This window comes from Pezoporus wallicus, unplaced genomic scaffold (assembly GCF_028554395.1).
Source record: "Pezoporus wallicus isolate ANWC-B61680 ecotype Strahan unplaced genomic scaffold, APGP_CSIRO_Pwel_v1 contig_4684, whole genome shotgun sequence".
NCBI classification, from domain to species: domain Eukaryota; kingdom Metazoa; phylum Chordata; class Aves; order Psittaciformes; family Psittacidae; genus Pezoporus; species Pezoporus wallicus.
This window is the reverse complement of record NW_026637499.1, coordinates 1,381,311-1,392,075: the sequence shown is the minus strand read 5'-3', so window position 1 is coordinate 1,392,075 and position 10,765 is coordinate 1,381,311. Positions and strand designations below refer to the sequence as shown.

The 10,765-nt window shown below is 44.2% G+C and overlaps 1 long non-coding RNA gene across 1 annotated transcript in view; it reads right to left on the bottom strand.

Moving 5' to 3' along the window:
* Positions 1-295: 295 nt before the first annotated feature.
* LOC130597433 (uncharacterized) overlaps positions 296-10,765 on the bottom strand; it is a 35,304-nt gene continuing 24,834 nt past the window's right edge. Inside the window, exons 2-3 of the long non-coding RNA XR_008971779.1 lie at positions 3,235-3,317; positions 296-365 (exon numbers count right to left, since the gene is read on the bottom strand). This is a non-coding gene — a long non-coding RNA (uncharacterized LOC130597433). The remainder of the gene's footprint in view (positions 366-3,234; positions 3,318-10,765) is intronic.

Genomic DNA, 10,765 nt, shown 5'->3' with positions numbered 1-10,765 from the left:
TCCAATGCATTTAGGGTTTAATTATGCCAGTGAAGCATTAAAAAAAGAAAAGGAAAAGGAAAAAGGAAAAGGGAAAAGAGAAACAGGGAAACAGAAAAAGGAGAAAAGGGTAAAGCAAAAAGGAAAAAGGGAAAAGGAAAAAGGGAAAAGAAGCAGCTTGTGTTAAAATAACAAAGGAAAAAAACTCTAAATATTTTGAGTAGATTTGAAATGGAAGCTACTCATCTCATTAGTTCACAAAAATGTGCATTGCATCTTCGCATCCACTCATCCAAAAGAGAAGCTGTCCTTGTCTAGCTGCGTGGTTTCCTCAGCAGGCCTCGGTATGGTGTAGCTGTGTGTGCAGTCCCAGCATGAGGTTCAGGCTGTAGGAGCAGGGGAGCATGGCGTGAGCCCACACGACTCCCATGTTCCTCCCTTAGATGTGTTCAGCATCCCATTTGCTTTCATTTTTTACCCACAATCCTTTAATTCCAGGGTTGTGCCAGGACAATTGTTCAAACAAGGAGCATATTACATCTCATTCACGCATTAATTAAAACTATCCCAAACCTCACAAAGTTTGCCACTGATTCAGAGCAAATGGGACCTGCAGATAATTAATGACTCTCAGTGACAGTTCTTGAAGAGCTGGTTTCTGGCAGCAATCAGCACATGCTGGATAGGTTTCTCTTTTATAAGCCTCTTCTGTTCTTAAAGACACAAGAAATAGTGAAAGCAGGTTGTTCTTTTCAATATTAATTAGACTATTATTTATTTGGAAAAGAGAGGGTTTTGTTTTAGATATTCACAAGTCAGCTGCTGAGATTTCCACCCGAAGTCATTTAATAGACCATTAAGAAAATGTTGTAGTGACTAATTATTCATCACAAATTCCGAACCTGTTTACCAGAGAGTTTTACTTTTGTTAATTCATAAGATTACCTCTTAGATCCCAAGCCCATGATGCCTATTCTGGTGTTGTCTTGAAATAGAACATATGTAAAATATGATACATTGTGCCTTCTCCTTTTAGGGTGGTTTAAGTTCTGCCTAAGGAATATGGCTGTTCTGTGCTCCACTGTGGATGTATCATTAAGTTCCATTACTACTAACAGCTACTAATAACAAGCAGTAATAAAGGTCTTGATTTTACCTTTAGGAGCAATGGAGCTGCAGACATACACATATCTGTGCTACCAGCCAAAATAAATGTTGACGAGTCATGGTACAGCGTGGCTAGCCTGAATTAACCAACTGATGAGATGAGGGCAACCTTGATCTTAGGTCGTGGACCTGAATTTTGGTTGAACCTGGTGGCTCCCTTCACCCCCTGATTAAAAGAGGAATTCATTGTTCCTAGGAGACTGTAGCAATAGGACAAAGGGTGACGGGTTCAAACTGAAATAGGGGAAGTTCAGGTTGGATATAAGGCAGAAGTTCTTTACTGTGAGGGCGGTGAGGCCCTGGAACAGGTTGGCCAAAGAAGTGGTAAATGCTCCATCCCTGGCAGCGTTCAAGGCCAGTTTGGACAGAGCCTTTGGGTAACATGGTCTAGTGTGAGGCATCCCTGCCCATGGCAGGGGGTTGGGACTGGATGATCTTAAGGTCCTTTCCAACCCAAGCTATTCTATGATTTATTAACAAGTTCAAACCCCAATCCTTCTCCTTCCACACACCACTTCCCATACATGCAAAGGCTCTTTTAAACTTCCACACCTAGCCTAAGTACCAGTGGCCTGCCCAGATGCCATAGCTCCAATAGAAGGTGGTACTGCAGCACTGAGACAAACAAGGTCTGTGCCCAAAGAAGCCTGCAATCTATAAAGCATTCATCAACTTCAATGGGTTGACCTTGAGGAGAGCACCTTGGACATTCTTTGTGTGGAAACAGCACCATGTCTAGTGAAAATCCATACCAAGAGGGTATGCAAAGATCAGACTCGATTAATTCTTTCCAGAGGTGCCTCCACAATGTCAACATTGATCTGCTTCTTAGTCGCATGGTTTTCTCTTGGCTGACAACCGTATGCCAGTCAGAGCTCTTCTCTATTGTAAATTGTAACAGATATGGAGATAGGACCATTAAAATACCCTGAGAGTGCACAGCAAGTCATTGTTTTGCTGCTTGTGCTGAGAAAAACCTCCCAGTAACACTGAAGAAATAAATGCTATAGGCTGATCTTGTGGCAAAGAAGTTAACCCTACAATGAAATCAGATAAAATGCCTGAGGATAGGGATCAATTTATGGGTGTTTTGCGCTGTCTATGGTAAAACGTTGCCGCTTTAAAAAGCAGACTTGTAGGACAACTGCAGAAATACACATGCATTTTATGACTAGGCATACCCATGGGAAAATACAAACATCCTGGTCTGTGTAAATGGTCGCTGACAGGGTGTCTGTGTTTCAGACTGCCCTCGAAGGGGTTTTTATTAGAGTTAACTTAGAGATAAATCATTTCATCTTACCAGAAGAAGGCAAGCTCAATCACCATCTGTCTTCTTACGTATGCAATAGGACCTGCTGGATCCAGACTGTATTTCCACAAGTCTGGAGTCACATAGATACTGGCCTTTGACCCAGACCCCTATAATATGCAACTGAGATGTGCAGCAGCCATTCAGATGGACTTCTGAGAGACTTAGCTTGAACCTGGGGATATGGATTTGACCCCACCTCCAGTCAGTCATTAATTGCCTTATTGAGTTTAGGTGCAATCAATGTTTGCTAATGGGCAGAGCATTTTTCATTGTAAATAGAGACTTAAGCAGACTGTTCTATGGAGGTCTAGTTGCTATCTCCAGTACTGATGATCTGTTTTACCAATGACTATTCTTATTAATAATAAAATCCAGAAGTCAGTTATTTTGATGTCCTTTCTAAGGCCAGCTTCACCATTACTCAGCGATCTACTTTTGTCATTGTTGTTCATCTTCTGTCCTTTATGGTTTAAATTTAAGTCAAATTAAACTAACAAATGACAAAAAAAAAGATAAACTTATAATAAAAGTGAAAAAAAAAACTTAGAAACTTTGTAACAAAAAAGGAAGAAATAGGGAAATACTTTTTCCTGGGACCCAAACTTTGAAATCAAAGTTGTTTCACAGTTGCAAATAATCACCATGTGAGAAAGACAATATATCTATTGATGATGCATTGAGAGCATTGCTGTCCTAAAGGTTACAAGCTTACATGAAAGATCTTCTTTCCAGGCTAAGTGGTGCCCAAGAAAAATGCATTGAGAATTACTCACCTTCCAAAGAAGCTGCAGACAAATGAGCACAGCCTTTCGCAGGGGCAGCATGGTTGCAAATGGATGCCTTCCTCAAAATACCTCTAAAGGCAAGAGGAAAAAGAAGTCAAATTAAACCATCAATTCAGCAGCAACTTTGCTACTCATCATGCTGGCATTTCTAGAGGAAGAAAGGTTGAAAACCACACAGAAAGAGATGTCTGCGCAGAACTGAGCATCCTTTCCATGTGCTAATCGATTCCATTCACTTCATGTGTTTCACCTGCACATTTCCCAGCAATGCATTAAACAACACGTGCACGTTGCTGAACCTTCAGCTCCCATGCTAACTGCTTTGACTTCCACAAACAAGCCAGCCAAGAAGACATCAGAGAAGTACCTAACCTCATCTTGAGAGCAGGAGAGGGAGAATTATGAGAACAAGTTTAAAGGAAGGGAAAGAGAGAGAGACAGAGAGATTTTATTGCTCAAGGGGAAAAAAAAAGAGATTATAATTGAATTGCAGAAAATTCTCCACATCACGGGTAATGGTGCCTGGGTTACCTCTCTTTATCTGTGCAATAGAGATTAGCAGACAGGGTCATAGAGGGAAATTAAAGTCAAATAAATTCTGGGCCAGCACTTGGTAAGTACTGATTTCCTAGCATTTAGCAAAAGGAGCATAAGGGCAAATGAAGTGGCACAGCATAAGGTAGCAGCCAGTGGAGAGAGCCATGCTGCCATAAACATCAAGCAGGGACAGGCGGTTTCCTCACTGCAGACTGCTCTCATGGAGGATTGCAGGAGGTTCCCTCTAGGAATGGCTGCTGGCAGGCTCAAGTCCTGAGCACTTCAGGAACTGAAGTCACAGGCAAGGCAACACAGAATTGTAGACTGGTTTGGGTTGGAAGACACCTTAAAGATCATTCAGTTCCAACCCCCCTGCCATGGGGTTCAGTTCTTCCACTGAATTCCTCTATGATGACTCTGGATGTGTAAGATATCTCCCCACTGTTTTCTTATTGCTCCTATCCTGCAGGTTGCTATTTTCTCTTGAAAGATGAATGAATGTAAAGTACGTTACATGCTGTGTCCACATCCATTAGGAGCTGGAGACTTAACCTCAGCCCCGCGCAGCATCCTTCCTCCAATGGCTTACACCAAGCCCTCGGACCTCAGTGTAAGATGAACCGTCCACTGAAGCTCACACACAGCCACATTTCCCATTCAATTGTGCTGGGAATTGCCAAGCCATAGCAAAGGGAAGGAGTTGTTCCACATCCACTCAGCAGAGATCTTCAGTCTTTGTTTGACAGACCCTTTGGGAGCACAAGTCGTGTTCCTGACTCAGTGCTTCACCTTTGCAGGGTGCGTTGCTTGTCTGCAGCCAGCACTGTCAGAAATGACAGGAGGGTTTGGAGGATATTATACTGAGATTTCCCAATCCCCTTCAAGAGCTTGATTCTCCAAAAGTGCTGGGAAAAATACCTCAGGAAATTAGGTTTCTGAAGGTACCTCAGATACACAGTAAATAAAACACATGAGGGAAAAAACAGCCCAAAGCAGGCATTAGTACAAATCACTTCAGATCTGTTGAAAGCTCTTTCCTGCTCTTTTTAGAAGTGACTGGCGCTTGTTACAGATGTTTTTCCTTGGCTTTCTTAAGTATTTTTTACTGACCTTCACAAAAATATCACAGCATTGCTGGCCAGTAAAATATTTAAGGAACCTTCTGAAGGAAACATCATGTCTGAATTGAGGTATCTTTATTCTTTTCTTGCAGTGCTAAATTAAATAAGCATTCACCTTCCTCCCCCTTGCCTGGATGAGCAGTACATGATGAAGGGGAAGGAGGTTTGGTTGACAGAAGCTGTTTAATAAGGAAGGAGCTGGAGAACCCATCCTAACCCATCCACTACCTGTTGTTTTCATGGTGAACAGGACCTTACACCTCCCTGGCAAGTCCTGTGCCTTGCAGTGTTGTGGGCAGTTGAACACGAAACTGGCTCGGCAGCTGACAGCACACTAAGCTTTACAGCAAGCAGCCTCATCCTTACTCCTCAGCATAGGGACTGTCATATAGGTTGGGGTTATTAGACTGTCTATCTTTGCAGTGCAAAGAGCCTAATTAGGCTCAAGTGGGGCAGGGAAACTGGTCTTGCAAGAGAGTACTGTGACAACTGGAGCAGTGAAGTGTGGGTACCAAAGATGGACAGACTGGGGATAGATAGAAATAAGCCTGTCTGTGCTTTTCTCCACTCACCCCTTTTAAGGGAATATGTTCCTCACCCTTCATTCCTTCGCTCCCTCCCTTTCCCCCCACCACAATATATCTTGACTTGATGCTGTTTGAAATCAAGCACTTGGTTTACCCTCCTCAGGCAGAGCTGATCTCTCCCAGGGTGACTCTGACTGCAGCAGGAGACACAGCGGGATGCTGGATATGGAAACCTGGCATTAGTATCACTTTCAGATGACAGCAGATTAGAGAGCTGGACCTGCAAGTGAATTAATATAGGGCTAGGATTCACTCAGAGGGTTTGCTGCTGTCATACGCCTCTCAAGATGTGAGAGAGAATTAACGTGAGGGGCTGGGATCTGCTTGGAGCACTGCGATGGCTGCCTGCCATCCTCAGGGAGCAGGGAGCAAATGAACACAGGGGATAGGTTTGCTCCAGAGCCTGCAGGTATCCCAAGGAGCAGAGGGGAAGGTCACTTAGCTCCTGTTGACCTTCCAGGCTACCAGTTAACTGATCCAACATCCACCAGTATGGGTTGGTTTAACCTCAAATAAACATCCAGTTGGAACTGGGTCTTCTTGCTCTGGTGTGATCCTGAGGGATTCACACTCTTCACTGTGTACTGATGCAGCTAGGGGTCTTGTGGAAAGCCACATGCCCCAGGTCTCCCATCAACCAATCAGCCAGGGAACAAAGCACCCTCAGATCCACTGGGACCCATTCATGTCCATGGACAAATATAGCAGCTAAACCCAAGAGGTACTGATGCTCTGTAGGAGCAGGGACAGTGCAGGTTTCCCTAGGGGAGGAGAACAGCAACTAAACTACACACATCTGGGTAACAGAAATTCATGTGCAGGATGTGCTGAGGATCCACTAGCAGAGACTTTCCCATAGACCCTCATCCCTGAAATAACAGTTCCAGATATCCTTAAATAATTTATCTCACCCTTTGAACCGCAGAGAGCCAACCTGCAGCTTTTTGCCTACATGTGGTCTGCCAGGAGAGGTTATATACTTCCATCCTCTCCCATTCCAATGGGACAAGGACTTTGACTGGGAGCAGTCTGGTGGCCACAGTCAGCATGTTCTTACTTTCTGTGGTCCACAAAGCACCTCTCCTCTCACAGTGAACTTGTTTGCCCTCATCAGAGTGCCCTCACGAGGACTTGTGTATAGATGTGTTTGTAACATGCAGGAAGAGAGAAAAGAGTGCAGAAATGATGGAGAGAATGATCTGTCACTGCAATAGAAAGTGAACCACATTTTGGGGAGGTTAATGGTTATTTAGAACAATGTATCCCTGAGCCAGACGCTCTGCAGGGCAGGAGGCACAGGGAGGATTTGCTCCCTCTTTTCCAAGGGAAAGAGAGGTTTGGTGCCTGGAGCATAAACACAGCTGAGGATTCTGCAAATAGACAATATCCTTCAAATGCAGCCTAGGGATGAGATGGAATCATTTTATGCACCCGATTTCTTGAGAAGAGGCAAAAAAAACCAAAACAAAACAGGGAGGAAGTGGGCCCTTCGAAGCAAAATAAAGAACAATGGAAAACTAAGCACTGGAGGAGAAGGCTTGGAATAATTGCATTGTGCAAGCATCCTGCTGGGAAGTAGCATATGCTGGAGGAGCCCTCACTGGGGACACAGGATGAGCAGGCAGGAGGGAGGCCAGGCAAACCATCAGCTTCAAAGCAGCACAAGTTCCAAGCGGCTCCAGCTCCGGTGAGGTCAGCATAATAATGCCAAGGATGAAAATATCCTCGTGTTTAAAACAAAATCCCTTCTTTCCATTGCCAATAGCACCAGGTAATAAGCAGCAGGTAAGGGACTAATATTATAACAGATATTTGGGTCATGAGCTGTCATTTAGTGTGGGCAAGATAGGTGTATGTCACTTGGTGCCCCTGCTAAGAGCAGAGAGATGGCTCAGCTCTTCAAAGACAACGGGGGGAGCTGAGAACTGGCATTGAATTGTTTAACTGAGGTTGGAGGTCTGGTCTCACTTCATACAGCACTGAGCTCAGAGGGGTCTGCTGGTTGGTTTCTAAGGATCAGCATTACTGGATTGAAGTTACAACTTCCCAATGAAATAGATGAAACGTTAGGAACCAGTGCCTTGTAGGAGCGTTGAAAACAGCTGAGTCAGAAACTGTGTACTGGCAGTGCACTCAGTGTGGAAAGCAAGGCTGAACGAGGCCAATGTTCTTGTTGCTTTGCATTTGTGTTGTTAGGAAAAGCCTGACAAATGCTTTTGTACCTTTGTTTCTGACAGCCCTGCACATTTTATATTTAAATTTTTTAATTTAAAACAGATTTTAAATGTTTATGGGTTTTTAATGGGAACATCTTGGCCTTGCTCTGCAAAGGTAAGTATGGAGTTAGAGAAAAAGAAATTCCAGCTTCTGTCCTGAAAATGTTCCACTTAAATTTCAGTTCCCCTTGGTGGGTGAAGCAGCATACAGGAAGCAACTATATGTTCTGCAGCTTTAGGGTCCAAATTATGCTAAGCTGTGGGACCATCACTGTAAAACCCACCTGAACATGCCCACAAGAGGCAGAACCTTGCTGTTTCAAAGCTGCCCTTGGCCCCATAATTCCCCCCCTTTCACCTCTCTGTGAAGACACTGTCACAGGAGAGTGATGTCCCTATAAATGTGTGTACGGTGGTTTTCAGTCTGGAGTTTGGGAATCCTGGAAGGCCCTCCATTTTTTTTTGCTAATGGATCCATGAGTGGTAACTACAGAGATCACGTCTGTTGCGACAGAGCTCACATCTGCTATGCAGGGTCTATGCGTCCCTTGGGGAAGAAATTAGGGAGTCAACAAACTGCAAGATGCAAAACCCATTGCTACAGACAGGCATGGTGCCTTCACCCTTTATGCAATAAAAATGAACCTACACAAGCACAGATGCACTTTAAATACCTGTGTTTACTAACTCAACTCACAATGCCCAATCTATCGACACAGATTTATCTGGTCCGGCTGGTTGTGACAGCTTTCAAGTAACAGAGAAAGCAGCAAACCCCACTAGAGGGCTTGCAAACTGCTAGGAGAAATACTCTGTTAGCAGCACAATATGTCCACATGAGCACATCAGTGATACCTGGGGTAGTTTGTTACATTGGATGCTCTATCAAGTTCTCTGATAAGGCAAATATCTTAGTATGCACCTCTTCCCAGCTCCCATGTCTCCCTGCCTACCCCAGAACCTGACTCATTCTCCCTGCTCAGAAAAGCTGTGGCTGCCCTGTCCCTGGCAGTGTTCAAGGCCAGGTTGGACACAGGGGCTTGGAGCAAGCTGCTCTAGTGGAAGGTGTCCCTGCCCATGGCAGGGGCTGGATGAGCTTTAAGGTCCCTTTCAACATAAACCAGTCTGATTCTATGATTATATGAAAATAGGGACATGTCATTCATACAGAACACTATTCAGTGACTCTGCTGTCAATCCCTGGCACTTTCATTTCGATATCGACCAGCTCCATGGTAATTGATGAGAAATGCAAGTGATGGAAGAGTGAAGAGAGCAGCGCTGAGCCGATCTTCCAGCCCAGATGGCAGGAAGCCCCTTGCTGTGCATCTTTCCCCTCCCATTTGATATTTCAGAAGGGAAAAAAGTAAAGAAAGAGAAGTCTTTCCTTTTTCTTTGTTTTTAATAGGAAAAGAACACTGCAATTTTCCAGGTTCTAGTTTGCATGAATGGTCCAAGCCAATCAGCATATGTGAGTGTTTGATTGAAAAGTCTTTCACTGAGAGAGAATAAAGCAAAACAATGGAGGGCAGGAGGGAACAAGGCTGTTGATGATAAAAAAACCTGAGCTTAGTGCTTGGAGAGATTCTGACCATTTCTATAATACAAATCTCCCCCTGGACACCTGCTGGGGAGGGTAATCTGGAAAGCACAAGAGACATAAGGTTAAGAGTTAAACCTCCCAGGTCAAAAAGCAACAGGCTGGAGGATGCAAAGGTTGCACTGAGACATCCAGGGGGAATAAGAATCTCTGAAAAGCCACCTTCATTTTGTGTTCTGTCAAATGGGGATTGCTGCAACACAGCCAACGCTTGTGCCCATCCAGAGTTCCAGCACTAAGTTACTCTCCTCACTTCATGTAAAACCCTTTCTGCAATGACCATGCTGGTTTATATCCCTAATGCTGGTCCTCTCTAGCTTCCCAGTGATGGATTTTTAGTATCACCATCCTAAAAGAGCCTAAGAGATACAGCTCCTATGGTGCACTAAACACAGGAGACAATGTGAGTTACCAGCAACCACCACAGAGCAGAACACACACGTACTAATGCAGTCCATGTCATGGAGGTCACTGGATGTATCAGGTTTTTGCCTCTGTCTCTGCTGTGCAATTAAGCTTATAAACAGAGGAGAACATCCATATATAGAAAGGGCAAAATAAATGAAAGAAAACCTAATTATCCTGTCAGCGACAGCAGTGAGACGCTATACATCTCCTGGTTGTACAAATGGTCCGTGGGTAGACAGCTGTCAGGTTCTACCCCAGAAGTGGCTGCCTTTCAGTGAGGTGATGTCTCTGCTGCTTCTCCACAGATAGGGTTCATAAAGAAAGTTGAGCTGCACAAACAACTCATTGGCATCAAAAAAGAGATGGTCATAACCCCCTTCCCATGCTGTTCTGGACATCCTCTCTCTGTCCTGGCTGTGCACATGCCTTGGTTTATCTCTGGAGCTCACAAGACTGTACAATGAGCCAGCTCAGCTCTTTAATCTATCAGAAAACTAACCCAGACCCTCAAAAACGTGTTAATTTACCTCATTGAATACGACATCACTCAGCATTTTTATAGTGAAAAGATTTCCCATGTAACAACCTCTTCCTTGCTTCTCCCTATAGACTGCGTCCCATTTCACCTTGATTTCTTGCCCGTGTTGCCATCCACACGTGGGGAAACAACTAAGTCACTTGGTAGCATTTCACACTTGGCTAGCAGCAGTGAAGATGACATTTTCAGGAGTCCCCAGACAGTGGTGTTGCAGCGTTACAAGCTCTTTTCCTTAGCCCTTGTGCAGAGCTTAGACCTAGGGAGTGCTGCGCTCCTACTGCCTGGTGATGCAGCCAGTGAGATGGACATGAAGTTTGATCTTAGAACCCAACCTTTAAAGTGGACTCCCCTCAAAGCTGAGTGGAATAACAACCCAATGGTGAGGTTTTAGCTTTACACACACACATGTACACCTTGAGCTTCTAGTGGCTGCTCTCCAAAACTGCTCTGAAATACCCCATAAATCGGAGCAGAGTAATTGCAGTGTATATTCTAATAACTGCAGCTGTAAT